Source organism: Choloepus didactylus, chromosome X (assembly GCF_015220235.1).
Source record: "Choloepus didactylus isolate mChoDid1 chromosome X, mChoDid1.pri, whole genome shotgun sequence".
Classification (NCBI taxonomy): Eukaryota; Metazoa; Chordata; class Mammalia; order Pilosa; family Megalonychidae; genus Choloepus; species Choloepus didactylus.
In genome coordinates this window covers 13,771,748-13,790,057 of record NC_051334.1, presented here as the reverse complement: position 1 = coordinate 13,790,057, position 18,310 = coordinate 13,771,748, and the positions used below count along the sequence as shown (strand labels likewise).

The 18,310-nt window shown below is 41.9% G+C and overlaps 1 long non-coding RNA gene across 1 annotated transcript; it reads right to left on the bottom strand.

Moving 5' to 3' along the window:
- Positions 1 to 1,827: 1,827 nt before the first annotated feature.
- On the bottom strand, positions 1,828 to 17,646 carry LOC119523833. The gene is made up of 4 exons (XR_005214670.1): positions 17,588 to 17,646; positions 13,075 to 13,115; positions 7,513 to 7,600; positions 1,828 to 2,802 (listed from the first exon to the last, which is right to left on the bottom strand). It is a non-coding gene; the product is annotated as an uncharacterized LOC119523833 (long non-coding RNA).
- Positions 17,647 to 18,310: the final 664 nt, after the last annotated feature.

Sequence of the window (18,310 nt, the reverse complement as noted above, 5' to 3'; positions counted from 1 at the left end):
ATCAGGCCTCCAGTGCTAAATGTAATCTATAGCTTATATCCCTCCTGAAACTACCTCCCTCCCCAAAACTCCCTGAGATATTAGTATCTACAAAATAACCTATAATCCTCCCCTCTTCCTTGTTGACTACAATTGATCCCTCCCTATGTTCCCAAGACCCTTGCGCCCACACTTATGCTCTCATACCCATTGAATGTCTTTGTCCTAACCCTTATAAACCACTCTATGGCACCCACTGCTTTTGCGAAGTATTTTCACGTTGAGCTCTGAACCTGCCACCATTTAGAGCAGCTCCTGAATCCAGGGCAATGTGACCAACTTCCATTTCTTTAGTAAGTAAGCCCTGAATAAAAGTTCATGTCTCTGATTGCTGCCTAAACTGCTCAGCAAAACAGAATGTCTTCTATTTATTACTGGGAGTCTAAAAATGAGACTGTCACTTGTGTTGATAACTTAGTGTGGCCCCCGTAGTTACCATGGAAGGTCTTCCCTTGCTGCTCCAGCTATTCTGCTGTGCCCCAGCTGCCCTTGCCTTCCCCTGTCCATTCTCCCCTACATCACAATAAAGGGGTCTATTTCAACTTACAGATGGAGTTTCTTAAGAGATCAGTGATGTCCTTGCCAAGGATCTTTTCCCTTAGGTGATGGTTTGAAGCTATGTGTATCTCAGAAAAGATCATGCTCTTTTAATCCATCCCTGTGGGTGTAGACCTATTGTGGGTGGGACCCTTTGACTATATTATTTCAGTTGAGGAATTCCCCAGGGGAGGGGGGTCTTAATCCTCTTACTGGAGTCCTTTACAAAAGCATAAAACACAGAAGAAAAAAAAATCCCCAGAGAAGCTGAGAGAGGAAACCACTGAAGCCAGAAGCTGGAAGCAATGAAACCTAGGAGAGAAGAACAAGCAGATGGTGCCATGTGCCTTGCTATCTAACAGAGGAGCCCAACGTCACTGGTAGCCGGTCTTCAGAGTCTAGATATGGTCTTGATTTGGACATTTTCATAGCCCCAGAATTGTAAACTTGCAAGATTAATAAATCTCCATTGTAAAAACCAACCAACGCCCCCCAAAAAAGCTCATGTCCCAAAACGTGCCTGGCGTCTTCTTTAGTCCTTTGGCTGCAAAAGCCCCCTTGGGCTTTGACAGATGCAGTAGATCCTTCCTCTTCCAAGGTCATCCCCTGGAAGGCCTGGCTTTGTGCAGGCCACCTCCTGGTTTAAACCTGGACTGGGAAAAATGCGGCAGAGTGGAAAGTGTTTGCTGCTGCAGAAGGTCCAGAGCCAATCCCAATGCCATCCCATCCCCCTGCCATGCACCAGCTGACCATTAAATGAAAAATTATTTTTTTCCTTTGGTCTACAGACGGATCGGTGTTTGTTGTGACTAAATTATGGTACCTGCTGATAGGAAGGCCAGTGAAGAGTCAGTCAGTCAAGCTCAACTCAACAAGTTTAAGAGAGCACCCAGAGACCCTTAACATATAAGTTAACTGATCCTTCCAGAAAGGTTGAGGAATTAGGTAGTCTAGTTAACTGAATTTTCTGGTTTGAGCATTAACCACCTTATTCTCAGTATTTAAAACCAATAGTATTGCATGCTTTAAACATCTGGGTTTTCTCTTGCAATCATAATGAGACCAAAAAAGCCATGTAGCCACCAGATTACCCTGTAGATTCTATAGAATTACCATGTTCTTACAAAGAAATGAAAGAATTTGGAAAAACCTGCAGGTGAGAGATTTACATTTAACTAAACCAAATTCCAGAAGTTAGAAGACAATGTAATATAACTAAAACTAAAGCTACATTGTCCTTAATTTACTCTTTCTTTGATAATTCACAACTCCTTGAGTTGGAGAATCCTTCCCCTCAAGGAAGAAAAGATGGACGGCAAGGTTACTTCATTATTAATTTATTGGACAAGTAGTCGTTAGATGTGTACTCTGCGGAGGGTGCTCATGGGCCTGCAGGGTGCAAAGATGAATAAAGCATGACTCTTCCTTTCAGGGGCTCGCAGTCTAGCAAGAGAGTCAGACACGTTAAATAATTATGATGCAAGTGGTGAGCGCTGTAAGGAAGGAGAAAACAGTGCAAGGGAGCAACAGTGTCAGTGAAAACAGCTGCAGCAGAAAATGTGTGAGCTGGCCCAAGGCTTTTTTTAAAAAAAAATTATGCACTATAACTGGGAGAGGGAGCCATGTTGAAATTAAAAGTGCCAGTGAGACAGGTTTTACTCTTCTGAGCAGACGAGGGTGGTGAATGAACATTTGTCTAATTCAAAATCCAAACAAAACATTTAGGCCCAAGAATATTACTGGATATCTCTTTATCTCTCTCTCTCTCTCTCTCTCTCTCTCTGTAAGAGGAATTTTCTAATCTTTGTCTTTTGGCTGCCATAGGTTTAGCACATAATAGAAGCGTCTCAGCCTGCAAATGTATTGCAGAATGAAGGGAGGAAGAGAGTACTTATCCGTATGAATGGAGGGAGATGCAAAACCACCAACTTCACTTTCAGCATGCTGAGTTTTCATTTTCATTTTGGATTAATTGACACTTATTGTTTCAGTGACAGTTACAACTGAGTTTTCTTTAGTATTGCTTAGTTATGGGACAGAATAGGAAGATGCTTGACAGAATGGTTGATCCATAAAGTAGAAAGTTCAGGTTCACATTCCGTTTCCTCGATAGCTTCCTGTTGCTCCTGGGGGCCAACTCTCCCCCCTTCTACTCCTCTTCCATGGGCTCCATGGATGTGCTTCCTGCCTCTCTGGCTTCTGATTGGGTTCAGCCACTGGGAAGCCCTGGCAGATTACGAGAAGGGAAGTGAGTGAGGTGCAGGGTTTTTATTCCCCCAACTTCCTCCCGTAGGGTCATCACAAGCTATGTCCCCTGGCTGAAGGGAAGTCACAGCTCTTGTCACGCAGCCCTCTCCACACAACTCTTGCTGTCTACAGGTTCTGGTAACTGCCCTTTGCCTTGGCCCTTCAGGCCTAGAGGTGGTAAGGGCACCCTGTTGAGTAAACTGAGGGGTATACTGCAGCCCAACCCCTCATGATTCCCCTGGCTTCTGCTCACACTTCTGTCAATAGTTTCTTTATTAAACAGTCTTTACATTAGCCCTGTTGACTGGGCCAAGGAACTGAGGAACTCCTGTCTTTTCTAAGGTTGTTTTGTGTGTCAAAAGGCTTAAAAGCCTAGGGGAAATTCCTAGTAAAAGAACAATCCTTTTGTGAAGGGTAAATCCTTTTGTAAAGGGAGAATTCTGCTGTAAAACTCAATGGGAATCCCTTAGGTATTATTTTTTTTAATCTAGATGTTTATACATTAGGTTTATATGGAGTACTGCTTTAGATTTTTTTTTCCCGATGCAGTTTCAAGCTTGGGCTTTTCAGATACCATGCAGAATACATCCCCTTTCTCTTCCTCATGGGAGTTCCTCAACTATTTGAAGACATCTACTGTTTTGTTCTCCCCAAGGTTCCTCTTCACTGTGGCAAAACACTCCTCCCCACATAAATCCGACAGATGTTCCTCATGGGACATAATTGTAAATCTATTCTTCACTCCGGTCTCTCTCCTCTGAATGTGCTTCTTCATAGCATCCAAATTGCCACTTGAGAATTATAGCCAAAATTAAAATTTTAACCGAATTTGCTAGCACTCATGGGCCACTAAGATATAATCAAATTCCCATGAGGTACTTGAGAAGCCCCAGTGAAGAAACATGGATCCTCAAGCTCCACACACTGAACTGAAGGCTGTTAGATGCTGTCTGGCTAGGGTAGAAAGTCAAGCTTGGCCCTCATTCTATCTACAGGGCACACTTTAAGAATAGAATCACCCCACCCCCAGCCCGAGTTATAGCACACGATTGAGTTGTATTCATCTCTGAGACTTTTTCACACATGGAACTCTTCAGCTGTATTTGTCCTCTTCTGTATTTGTGCATCCATTAGATTTTTCCTTTGACAAAAGGGCACTTCATGGAATTTATCCCTGGTCCATTCCTTATTGGCTAGGCAACCTCACCTTGAACCCTGGGTGTTAGGGTGAAGGCTAAGCTACCACAACAAAGGAATCCCAGAATACAATGGCTTAGATTTCTTCTGACAGTCTTGATGTGAGTGGTCCAGGTCATCAGGGCAGCTTTGCTCCATGTGGTCATCCAGGGACCCAGGCTTCTTCCATCTTGTGGCTCTCCATTTTCCTAGGACGTTGTCTTCATCTGCATCCTTGATGCTGGGCCACTGTCCAGTCTGGCCCAGTTGCAAGGAACAGAAAAAGGAACGAGAATGTATAAGAGGCCCCTCAACATCTTAAGACGGAACTGAAAGGAGCAGTCATCATACGTGCCAACATTTAATGAGTGAGAACTCAATCATATCACCACATCTAACTGCAAAGGAGGCTGGGAAATGTAGACTAGTTGACCAGTCATGTGCCCATCTGTAACTCTATTATTATGTAAGAAGAGGAGGACAAATTTTGGTGGTTAACTATCAGTTTCCCACACTAAATTCATCTTCTTAGAGTCTTCAAAGTATTCATCCAATTCATTTGTCCATCCATAAATAATTAATTGAGAACAGTGTCAGGCACTAAGATAGGTGCTTAGGGAATGAAAAGATTATGAGATATGAACTAGACAATCTAACAACTGAAAATCTAGTCTGTCAAAGCTTCTTTGAGCCTGGAGTATTCCACGTAGTTGACATACCCAGCTTCCTGCTGTTCACATGTTTGGTCATCATACCACTGATATTGTCTTCCAAATCTGTGATTGATATGTTGAATAGTGAGAGCTGAGCATAGAGTCTCTTGGTAGCTACTGGTATCTTCCCCCTTGGCTACCTGACCCATCCATGAGATTCTATGAAGCAAGTGTGTTCAACCAGTAAAAATCTGCCCAACTCTCCTTCAGCCTGTCCCCAAAGATATCTTGCTAGGTATCAGATTGCTAGATTTCAGATTCTCTCTGGCTACCACGTTCCCTGATCTACCAGTCAGATGTCTCCATCAGAAATGAGAATCAAATGGCCAAATGTTATTGGTCCTGAGTGAATCTTTTCTCCTCCTGAGCACCACTTCTGTCATTTGGTCTTTATAAATAGTCTTTTCAGGAACCTGCTCTAAAAGCTTGTTCTATAAATTGCTCATTGGTTTATAGACACAGAATTCTCCTTTTCCCTTTTAAGGATTAGAACCACATGGTGTGTTCATGTCGTCAGCATCTTTCAAATACTTCTTGATTCTTCAAAGTTGTTAAATATAATCTCATGTCTGCATTTGTCCAGAGTCTTGAGATGTAATTGGTTCAAGCTAAAGAACTTAAAATCATAGAGAAGGACTTGTTGCTGTCTTAACCATCTTCTCACCCATCTTTGTTTCCAGTTCACTATTTGATTTATACCTGTCAGCCATGATCATTCTTAATGGAGAAGAAAGAGATAATGGCTTTGGGTTGAGTAGGGTTGCTTTCTCTATCATCTATTAAGATTACATTATCTGTCCCAAGTAACATCTTTTTTCCTTCTTAATTTATCTTTTTCTACTAGACATTTTAAAAATTGGAGCTCCTATCTCCTCTGTCCTGCCTTAGTTAGCTCACTACATTTGATACTGCCTCCCTTGAGCTTTGGGATCTGCTGGTCCTCCCTAGCTTAGCTACTCTCCCAAATCCAAGATACTCATGTGATCTCTTACCCTTTGTCCCCCATACCTCCACTCATCAATTTATCTTCTTTATCGTCCCTCTTAGAGTGATCAGATATCCTGGGTTCACATTTCTTCCAGTGTCTCCTGGCTCCTTGGCCTCTTCCTGGACCAGATTTCTGAGAATGAGGGTTAAACTATGCATGACGTGTGTGTGTGTGTGTGTGTGTGTGTGTGTGTGTGTGTGTGTGTGTGTGCATATCTGTTGTGGAATGCTGGTTCCTTTTGTCTTATCCACCCAATCAGGGTTCAACATTATGGGTGACTTCATTATAAAGGAGTTGAATGCCTGGAAAATGTTTAAATTCAGATATTTATGTAACAAGTACTTCACCGAATTGATTCCATGGTTTTTGATAGATGCTGGGGAAGAAAGGGAAAAGTTTTAAACAACAGTCCCAGCCGTTATGGCGCTTACAATTGAACCTGGAGTAGCAGACCTACATGGAAGATGATGAGAAAATACTAGAGAACAGTGTATAATCAGGGGTTGATAGCACAGATCTAGTTGGTGGTAGAGAAAATTATATAACGGAGGTTTTTTTTTTTGATACCTAGTTCTGTTTCTCTGTGCTAAATCATCCTCTAGGCAGTGACATTTTAATGAATAGTAAATTCCCGAATTGAGCACCACTTTTGCTTTTTATCATAGACAAGAAAGGATTAAATGGAAGTAAAAATGTGGGTTAGAACTTCCTTAATGTGTTGCATATACTGACAAAGATAATCCTGGTTAAAGCAGCCCTTCTATAAGCATCAGAGAAAGTGGTCTTTGTCTCTTGGTTTTTCCTATTCTGGGCATTAATCTTGCTTGCAATGGTTAGGGAGAGTTTGCCCATTCTACCTACATATAAGCTTATAACAGAAACTGGTTCTTAAAATAGACATTTTATAAAAACCTCCAAGGATTCATTGAAAATTACTTCTGTTCTAACATTATAGAATAAGAACTTTAAACAGTTTACCTACAGTCAATTGCATAAAATTACATGTGGTAGATGGAGAGATTCTGTTATTTCCTGAGAAATCCTTATTTAGATGTGGCTGAGAGATTGCCCCTAATTTGGATTTCTTTCCTTCTTTTGCTGGAAATGTTCTGCTGATTTTCTTCAAAATGTCCTATACCAAATGTTGGCAAACTCTTTCTCTAAAGGGCCAGATAGTAAATATTTTATGCTTTGCAGTCCATACAGTTTCTGTAGCAATGAATCAACTCTGCCATTGTAGAGAGAAAGCAGCTTTTGATAATATGTAAATGAGTTGGTATGAATGTGTTCCAATAAAACTACAAAAACAGGTGATGGACTGGATTTGGTCCACAGGCCATAGTTTGCCAACCCCAGTTCCATAATTCTTTATCCTTACTAGGATCATATTTTCTAAATTTACATTTCATTAAAAATTGTGAACTATTATGAAACTATTTGACATTACCATTTGTGTTCTAATAAGGCAGCTCCATCTAATACCTGTTGAACACATGACAGAATTCTAGCCTGCTGTTGGCATCACTCTCCAGCAGTTTTCTGCTCTGCAGTTTTCTGTATCTTTCTTAGTTTGAGCTGCCTGGGCTGTGGCGAGATGCCTCTGATTTATCTCCCATGTCCTCTGCTGAACTGAGAGGAGAGAATTTTATTGTGCTCATTCTCCGTTGGGTAGAGTAATTTACAAATTGAGGCCTGGGCTGAAGGCACATTTCCTCCAATGGGGAGAAGCAGGGATACTGTGACACTCCCCAACATATCATCTTTCCCTTCCACAGCTGAGGTGTGTTTTCCAGAAATTCAGTAATTTCTCACCTGTTGTTAGATGGGTCTTCAAGGGATAAAAGAGTCTGTAATGGAGTATTGCACCTTCCAAATGGAGTATTGCACCTGGAAACATGACCTGGAAACATAATATTTAGCATGAGAAGAACATGCTTATGAAATATCCATTGATACTGAAATGTGAATAATGAACTCACACTTTATAATTGTTTAAGACTCATCCTCGAGCTAACGTGTCTCTCCTGGGGGTGATGGTGCCCGTCTCTTGCTAACTTCTGCTTCTTCTGCCATAATTGGTGTTTTCCAGGGCTTGGTCTGGACCCTTTCCTTTTTCTTGCATGCAGTGGTTGACAATCTATGGCCTATGTGCCAAATCTGGCCCATCACTTCTTTTTGTAGGTCAAGTTTTATTGAAACACAGGCACACTGGTTTGTATACATATTGTCTAAGGCTCCATTCTCACTACAGTGCCAGAGCTGAGTAGTTGCAACAGAGTCTGTAGGGCCTGCAAAGCCTAAAATATTCACTCTCTGGCCCTTTAAAGAAAAAGCTGGTTGACTCCTGCTCTAGGGGTCACCCACTGCGAAGTCCCTGAGCTCCATTTATCTGCTGACAGCTCCCATAGTAAAACCTTTATCCCAAATCTCTCCTCTGAGTTTGAGTCACATCTATCCACCTTCCTACTTGATGCATCCACTTGGGTATTTCAGACTGAATTTAAAATGCTCAAATAAACGCTTGATTTTATGCCTTTCCCCACCAAGTCTTCCCTATCCCAGGAAAGACTACACCATCCAGAGAGTTTCTCAAGCCAGAAATCTGGGAGTATCTGGGATTCATTTGCAATGCCTCCATTTTCTGCTCTGTGCACAGCTAGTCGTCAGCCAGTTCTTGATTCCATCTCAGAGTGAAATTCCATGTACTCCCCCTTCTCTCCATTCCTCCTGCTACCGCCTAGCCCAAGCCACCATCATCTTTTGCCTGGACAACTGCAGTAACTTCTTTACTAGTTTCCTTGTTTCCCCTCTTGCTCTCGGCAACACCCCCTCCCCTCCACCCAACACATTGTCCACTCAGTAGACAGAGTAATCTTTTTAAAGCAAATAGAAGATCCATTTGTCACCATGCTTAAAATGCTTCCATGGCCTCCCATTGCATTTTGAAAAAGTTACAGACCCTTACCATGTCCCCAAGCATGGTGAGGTCCTGCTCATCTCTTCATCTTCCTCTCCCTCAAAATCCTGTTATCCTGCTGGGCTCCTTTTAGTTCTTAGAACATGAGAAGCTCTTTCTCACCTCATGACCTTCACACTTGCTGTTCCCCTGGCTCGAATGCCCTGTCCCTGCTCTCTTCCCATGATGGACAGTCCTCTCGAATCTCTATCCTTATGCCCTTCCTGACTACACATCTAATGTGTATTAGTATCATCTAATAGACACTGGTCTTTTTAGTTTTAGTTAGATTTGTTTTTAATTATGTAAAATTTATTTTTCAGGTAATGAGGCTTACAATGTATTTATAATTTATCAAAACTTGTATTAAAAGTTAATATAGAAAAGAATATTTATGGAAGGAATAGAGGATAACAATCAAATGACCAGTTGCATCCCTGTAGCACAGCTTAAGAATACAATCTTAGCCATACTTTGAAGTCACCTGTGTGCCCATCCCACACCACTGCCCTCCACCTATAAGAACCTTGAACCCAAGTTTTGTATTTATCATTTCTTTTCAAAGTCTACTACATATGCACTGTCCAATAGAAATATAATGTAAGCCACAAATGCAAGCCACATAAGTGATTTTGAATTTTTCCAGTAGCCACATTTAAATGCATAAAAGGAAACAGGTGAACTTCATTTAGAAACATATTTTATATAATGCAATATAGTCAAAATACAGTCATTTCACTATGTAGTCAATATAAAAAATTATTAATGAGATTTTTACATTCTTTTTCTCATGCTACTTCTTTGAAATCTCATCTGTATTTTCCATGTACAGCACATCTCACTTTGGTCCCCCCACATTTCTAGGGGCTGACCACACAGAGCTCTACATAGCACTGTGTTGAGTTCTGTATACTTTTGAACTTTATTCAAATGTAAATGGGTTCATGTGTTCTTCTATGAGTTTCCTTTTTTCCCCCCAGTATTAGGTTGTGAGAGTCATCCACGTTGACTTGCGTAGCTCTAGTTCATTTGTTTGCAATGGATGAATATATCCCAACTATTTTGCAGTTCTCCCATCAATGGACGGTTTGGTTGCTTCCAATATTTTGTGATTACAAACAACACAGGGAAAAACATTCTTGAATCTGTCTCCTGATGCACATGTCTGAGAGTTTTTCTAGGCCCCAGTGGGTATATCCCCTGGAATGGAATTGAGGAACATCAGGATATGCACAGCTTCAGTTTTATTGGATAATGCCAAAAAATAAATATATGTCCCAATTTATATCCCATCCCTGAGGAGTAACCAGTAGCCTGAGTTTTCTGGTAATGACTTCTTGCTTTTCTTTATATTTCTAAACATATGTGCACCCCTACATCCCTGAAGTATATTTATTTTGCCTTTTTATGAACTTAATATAATTGAAATCACAAAGAATATTTTTTGACTTGTTTCTTTCAGTTAGCATTTTGTTTGTGAGATTCATCCAGTATAGCGCTTGTGCCAGTTTGAATGTATTGTGTCCCCCAAACGCCATTATCTTTGCTGTAGTCTTGTGGGGCAGATGCTTTGGTGCTGATTAGATTTGCTTGGAATGTGCCACACCCAGGTGTGGGTGATGACTCTGATGAGATATTCCCATGGAGGCGTGGCCCCACCCATTCAGGGTGGGCCTTGATCAGTGGAGCCATATAAATGAGCTGACTCAAAGAGAAGGAACTCAGTGCAGCTGTGAGTGACGTTTTGAAGAGGAGCAAGCTTGCTAGAGAGGAACGTCCTGGGAGAAAGCCATTTTGAAACCAGAACTTTGGAGTGGACGCCGGCCACGTGCCTTCCCAGCTAACAGAGGTTTTCCGGACGCCATTGGCCATCCTCCAGTGAAGGTACCCGATTACTGATGTGTTACCTTGGATACTTTATGGCCTTAAGACTGTAGCTGTGTAGCCAAATAAACCCCCTTTTTATAAAAGCCAATCCATCTCTGGTGTTTTGCATTCCGCAGCATTAGCAAACTAGAACAGCGCTGTTTCATTTCATTTCATTGCAATAGAATATTTCATTGTCTGATTATAACATGATTTACTTATCCATTTTGCTATCAGTGGATACTTGGATTGATTCCTCTTTTGGACTATACAAAAATTAAGGTGTTGAATGTTCTTGCACCTTCCTCCTGGAGCACATAGCCATGTATAAAGAGTTCCAATTGCTCAACATCCACACCAATCCCTGGAATTGTAACTTTTTAATTTTGTCAATGTGTGCATGAAATTGATATCATTGTGGTTTTAATTTGCATTTCCATATTATTAATACATTTGAGCATATTTGGATTTCCTGTTTTGTAAAATGTCCATTCCAATCTTTTGCCTACTTTGCAAATTGTTTGGTTTGTCTTTGTTATTAAGGATTTCTAGGGTGTAGTTCTATATTTTATTATTTGTTGGTTATTTGTGTAGTAAAAGCTTTTCCCATCTTGAGTTTTTTTACCCCACTCTGCTTATGATTTCTTTTGGTAAATGGAAGTTCTTGTTTTAAGGTAATAATTCAGTTTATCGGTTATTTCCTTTATGGATAATGTATTTTCCATCATATTTAAGAAATCCTTCCCTAATCTGAGGACATGAAGATATTCTATATTATCGTATAAGTGATTTTTAATTTTGCCTTTCACATTTAAGTCTTAATCCATCTGGAACTTATATTTGTGTACATGGAAGATATGGTACTATTTTTCTTTCTTTTTTTCCCCTACGTTTATAACCACTTGTCCCAGCCCTGTTTTTTGATGAGTCCATCCCTTCCCCATGACCTGCATTGCCACCACGATCATATATTAAGCATCCAGATACACAGAGTCTATTTTAGAGCTGTCTCTTCTGTTCTGCCCACCAATTTTTCTCTACTTGCATCAATTCTACTCTGCCTGAATATAAGTATCTTTCTATTAAGTTTTGAATTCTGATAGAGCAAGTCCTAACTTTATTTTTCATTTTTATGTGTCGGGACCATTCCGAGACCTTGGCACTTCCCTATAAGATTTAGAACAAATCTGTATTGAGGGCTTACTCTTAGCCTAGGTCTCTTCTGGATTCTGAGGACACAGCAGTGAACAAGTCAGATCAATTCTGAACCTATGTAGAACTTGCAAACTGGGGCGAGGGGTGGGGAGAAAAGAAAATAAACAAGCAAACACATCTCAGGTGGTCATGACTGGTATCACGTGAAAGAAAGGCTAAGGGGATAGGGACTGCACAGTGGGATCTGGGTTGTTCTTTTAGAGGGCCAGGAAGTCCTCTCTGACAGAGAGATTTTTGAGCCCAAGTCAGGAAGATGTGAGGGAGTGAGCCACCCAGATACGTGGTGGAAGGAAGTTCCAGCAAAAAGGAGCTGCAAGGGAAATGCACCGAGTGCCTGGGTGGGGCTGGCCACGTGGGCCCTTGTAGGTCCTTGTCTGGGCCTTGGCTGTCCTCTGCATCAGGTGGGAGGTGACTGGAGAGTATGAGCAAGAGAGTGATGCATGGAGCTTTTCATCAGGAGTCAGGGTCACTACTCTTATCTTTTGATGCCTCTGGTGTTTCAACGAGGAAGCTGTTCTGTGCTTGCACAGACAGGTGACTGACTTACATTTCCAAGTTCTGTCTTGCAGTGAGAAATGGCCTTTTCCACACTTCCTACCATTCTAAGTGTAAAACATCTTCTTGGGCATTTGCAGGCTGCATGGTAGGTCATGCACTATCCCTGTGAATCATAGGATTCGGTACCAGTTCCCGACTGTTGACCTCTGGTTCTGATGGGCTGAGGGAGACAGACAAACAATTTAAAGGCTGCAAGGGCTGAGAAATGTAATCTAATGATACAGGCACAGTAAATGTGGTGGGAGCACAGTTTGGACAGACGAGCATAACCAGAAACACATTTTTCTGTCTTGCTATTAGCTCCATTAGGGCATCAGGAGTGGGAGGTCAGTCCCTTATCAGAGCCTAGGAAGAAAGCTTGGCTAGTTGAGCTTTGCCCCAAAGTTGTCAGGATCCCCAGACCTTTCCAAGATCTTGGAAAATTTAAAGGACCCTTAAGTTATTTAGTATAAATCTCACCCAGTGGAGGACTCGCCTTTGCAAAATTGCCTGTGTTTGTGTGTGATAGAGATTCTGCGTGATGAGCCTCTTGCCCTTACTTGTTTACTTGCCCCCACTTTGACACCGAAATATTTGTGAAGATAGGATGCTGTCTTGTTCACCACTGTAGCCCCAGCACCTAGCACATGTTTGGTATTAACACCCTCCATAAGTGATTGTTGCACAAATTACCTCTTTCTCAAGTGTAGGCCTTTTGTGCATCATTTCCCTGATGCAAACCCCCAGATGACTTGTGGTCAAATTAAGCAACAAACAAGCAACATGTTTCTGTGACTTACTTAAAAAGTAGTGCCCACAGAAAATGGGATCCTCTTCTCTACTAGAAAGAAGAGACAAAATGGTAGACAAAATAGTAAGACAAGGAACATTAGTTTTCAATACCTCTCCACTCAGCATTTAAGTTCTTGTTCTGCCAGTAGCAACCCTTCTCCAATAGCCCAATGATCTCAGGGAGTCCTTCTCTAATTCAAATTGCTATTATGGCAAAATATTTATCAAGTGCTTAATGTCTGTCAGCCACAGTGCTAAGACTTACTTGCGTCACTTCATGTGACCATGACAACATCTCCATGAAGCAGGGAGGATTATCTCTATTTTCAAGATGAGAGGGTGAGGTACAGAGGTTAGTGTCAGTGTCATTGGCTGGTTCAGAGCCAGGGCTCAATAAGGAGAAGCTACGATTATTGTTGGTTTCTTATTGTGGACGTGTCCAGAAGGAGATGTGGAGAAAGTGCTTTGGGAGTTCAGAGAATCCGATGAAGAACTCTGATGTGCAGGCACCGTGCTGGAGACTGAGGGCATGAAAAAATGGGCAAGACAGTCTTTGTTGTCAGAGAATTAATAATTGGTGTGCATGTGTGTGTGTTTGTGGGAGAAGTAAGGCAAAATATCCTAAAAATTATCATGAGGCACAAAGGACATGCTGAGGCGGGCAAGATGGACACCAGCTTCATGAAGGAGGTGGCATTGGAAATGAGCCTGAAGGAGAGTTAGGATTTCCTCTGCGTGCCAAGGTGGAGAGGTGGGAGAGTGCAGGGCACGTCTGGGGAACGAAGGGCTGTCTGACGCAGCTCTGCTTTCCTGTTCCTTCTGAGGCAGGCTAGCATAGGGCACTCTGGGCAGGCCAGGGGCATTGGTCAGTTCAGATGGAGGGTCAGCATCAAGCCATAGATAGCCAGATGGAGAGAAGGAAGGAGGGGCCAAGCCAAAGGGGGACCAAACCCTATCAGAACCTGCTGACAGGTGAATAGACAGGCAAGGGGAGAAAGGAGGGGCTGAGTGAAAGGAGAACCCCTAATTCCTAGAATCGGCTGAGCTAGCCAGATAGAGGAAAAGGAGGGGCTAAGCCAGGGTGGGGGGAGAATGGTAATCTCCACCCCCAACCCTAGCCTAAAGCATAGCAACAGGCTAACATATAAAACCTGGACATATTTTTAATTCTATTTTATTGAGATTGTTCACATACCATACAATTACCCAAAGATCCAAAGTGCACAATAAATTACCCATGGTACCATCATACAGCTGTGCATCCATCACCACAAGTAATTTTTTTCCAATTTTTTGAACATTTTCATTACTTCAGAAAAGATATAAAGACAAAAAAGAAAACTCAATTCCTCCCCTACCCCTAACCATCCCCCTCCACTACTGACTCATAGTATTGGTATAGTACATTTGTTACTGTTGATGAAAGAATGTTAAAATACTGTTAACTGGAATACATGGTTTGCGATAGGTATATTTTTTTCCCTATATATCCCTCTATAAAAAAAACAAAAACAAAAAAAACCTGGACATAGCTCAACCCGGTACATCCTTTCTCCTGGGGCTCACCCGTGCTGACCTCTCCAGCGTGTATTCCTTCTTACCAACCTTTGTTATTTCCGCATGTGTGCTGGTTTTTCAAATAAACTTTACAGCTTGCTACTATTCCTCTTGTCCCTGAATTCTTTCTTGAGACTAGAAAAATGAGCCTGCACCGGAGCTCACCTCGGGTGCCAACCAGGCTCCGGTAACACTTCCATCCTTTGGTCCTAGTTCTAATCTCTGGCCCCTCCCAGCCTCTGGCCTTTAGACACAGCCATCATCTAGGACTTCCCTCATTTATTCTCAACTTGCTCTCTTCCTGACCCATTTGCCTTAATCTAAGCTCTCCGTTCTGTAACCCTGTCTTAAATCCTGCCTCTGGTCTTTTGAACTTGTTTGTTCTTAGTAATTCCAGCAAGATGGCATCAGCAGTTTCCCAAGGTCTTGGCTCATTCCTCTGGCTTTCATCACCTCCTCCTGCCTTGAGCCAGCAAGAACGTCAACTCTTAATTCTAGCTCTTGGTTACCTACCCCCTTCTCTCCTCCTCTGGCCTACCCTCACAAACACATACAGCCCACTTTGATTGACCTCGGGAAGCAAAATAGAATAGACAAACATTTCCTCCTTTTCAGATTTTCACATGGTTTGAAGACAGCTCTTCCAGTCCCGCTTCTTTTCCAAGCCAAACATCTGCAGTCATTAATTTATCCATGGTATGATTTGCAGCTATGTTATCATCAGTCTCATTGTCTTCTGGAGGACTCTAGTTCCATCACTACCCCGCCATTTCCTCAAGCCTGATGCTCACAGTTGAGATAGTTAAAATCTCTTCATGTATGAGTTGCTTAAGTAATTCTACCAACAAAACAAATTAAACAAACAAACAAACAAAAAACTAATGCAATGTTGAGAAAGGCAAAAATCAGTGTTTCAAATAGGACAGAGAGTATATCCTATTCATCTTTGGATGCCTATTTATTAGTATGATGACTTGAAGTTTAGGAGCTCATATTAAAGAAATTGTATTCCTTGGTTAGGAATCCCTACAGTCATTACAAAGGGAATATGGGAGATTTCGTGAATATTGAATGAGCTCAATATATTGCTTAAAGGGAAATCTTTGATAACTTCTTTTAGTTTCAGATCTCTCTTTCTCTCTCTCTTCTGCTTTACTTATTGCAAATTATTTTCTGCAGGAATGAATTTTTAGACTCCCATTAGCATATTAAAAGAGTATGGAGCTTTTCCTCTGCACTTTCTATCACTTTTACTTGGAGGGAGCTCTGTTGGTGCCCCTTTCCTATCCCCCTGACATTCACACAGCAGTTCACCTTTGGTCCACTCATGGAGTAAGCCAAAAGTGGTAGAGACTTAATACCCCTAGAAGCAGCCCTCCACCAACTACCCACTTCCTCTCCTCTTAGGTGGGGTGTCTCGGAAGCTTAGTCTGCACACTCTCCCTGAATTCAGGGAGATTCACTCTGGTGCCCACAGTGGTTTGAAAACCCATCCTTTATTGGCGTCCATCCTTTCTCTGTCTCCCTTGTCCACTCTACTACTGGTGTTTCCTGGGATCAGCTCCCCAATAAATTATTTACGCTCAAATCCTTGATTAAGGGTCTGCTTCTGGGGGAGAACCCAAACCAAGAGCATTTACTATGGATTTCTCATGTCTCACAAACATAGGATGTTATGTGTGGGTTAGCTCATTTTTTTCCTGATGCTTTACATATATCAAAAATCATAGTGGTCAGGCTATCTATATTAAACTTCCTTTGGTTTATTAACTTAAAAACTAGACATTAAAAATATTATCCTAAACTATAACAATAAATTTCACCATACTGAGGCCTTAGGGCACACTCAAAATTAAACATGCTGTTAGTTCCTCAAGGGACTTTCAGGTCAACAAGATTTGGACATCTCACAGCCACAAAAGCATGGCCCTGAACTTGGGATCGTTTTTGTGGGATAGCGCAGCAATTTTATGATCAGTGAAAATAGTTGGGGAATGCTTTTTCAGTCTAGTTCATTGTGTGCCATTTTGAGAATGCCCCCTCTGGCAGCCCAATACAAATGCCCCATCGCCCTTAATTATGATCTTGTTTCCTAAATCAATGCATTTTTGATTAATTGAAAGAAAGATCAATGTAAGAGCAAAGCTAATCTGTTTTATGATGATTTTCCAAATTTAAAAGAGAAGTTCAGATTAAATGACCAGGATCATCAAAAGCCTAGAGGATGGTGAAGGAAATTTAACTCTAGAACATTCACACTGACCACATGGGGCATTTTGCCTTCAGCATAAAAGCACACGAAAAAGGCTTACGACTTGTTAATGAATAAACGATCTTCATTGCAGGCACAGACCAGGAAGTAACAGTTTGCCAGTAAGTTTTTGAGAAAGCAACTCCCTAACTGACAGCTGCATTATTGAGTATGAAAAGAATTTTCAGGAAGAGCAAGCACTCATCCATTTTCCTGCATATGAAAACTTTCAGTAAACCACCTCATTTGTATTCCCCTAGAGAAAAGCCTGCAATGCAAACCTCAAGAGTCAGACTTGCAATTCAAACTTCTTAAAAACATGCCCAGGCAGAGGAGCTAAGATGGCGGCATAGAGAGGAGTGGAAGACTGTTAGTGCCCCCTGGAACAATTCATAAATGATCAAAAAACTAGTAAATAACCTGGAATAACTGCGGGGAGACAAACGTGACTGTCCACTCATCATCCACCAACCTGAATTGGGAGGAATGCCCAAGATTGCAGCATAAAATCTGTAAATAAAAACTGCGGACCCACACCGAAAGCCTAGAGCTGACAGCCCCTCCCTCACGGAAGCCTCACGGTGCTAGAGAGCAGAACTCTCCAAACAAGCTAGTGTACCTCAGCCCAGCTCCAACTGGGGTTTTAATGTTAACTGCTCAATACAGACAGCGAATCTCCAACAAGCAGACAGAGGCTTTCGGTGACAACTGACCTTGGGAGAGTCGGGAGACATATCTGTCTCAGAATGGGGAGCCCAGAGGATCGGGTGCTATCTCTGGCTGACGGTGAATCTCAGAGCTTTTCTGTCCCTTTCTCTCTCTGTGGAGAAAGCCTCAGCTGTTTTCAGCCTGCAGCGCTTTGCAGTAAAGAAAGCCTCAGCCATTTTAAAATCGCAGCACTTTGACCAGCAGAGTCAGAGAAACAAAGAACTTATTGATGTTCAGATGACCTCTCTGGAGGGGACATAGCTTCCCAAGTGGAAAGGGAGGGGCCCAGCTCTACTGCCTGCCTTTCCGGAACCAGACCCCAAAGCCTGCGGGAGGAGAGCCACAGGCCACACCCTCTTACACCAGCCAGTGACAGGCTGACAGGTGCACCTGCTGGGCAGAAAAGCACAGGGTGTGTCAATCCTCTAAGAAAAACCATCAGGGAAACCGGATACTGAATAGTTCCTCCTTCTGTGACCTGAGCCTGTTCTCGTCTGGGAAAACCTGATTGGGGTGGCCTAGGAGTTCAGATGCCTAGACAACAGAAAACTACAACCTACCCTAAGAAAAACTAAGTTATGGCCCAGTCAAAGGAACAAACATACACTTCAACTGAGATACAGGAATTTAAATAACTAATGCTAAATCAATTCAAAAAGTTTAGAGACGATTTGGCAAAAGAGATAGAGGCTGTAAAGAAAACACTGGGCATACATAAGGCAGAAATC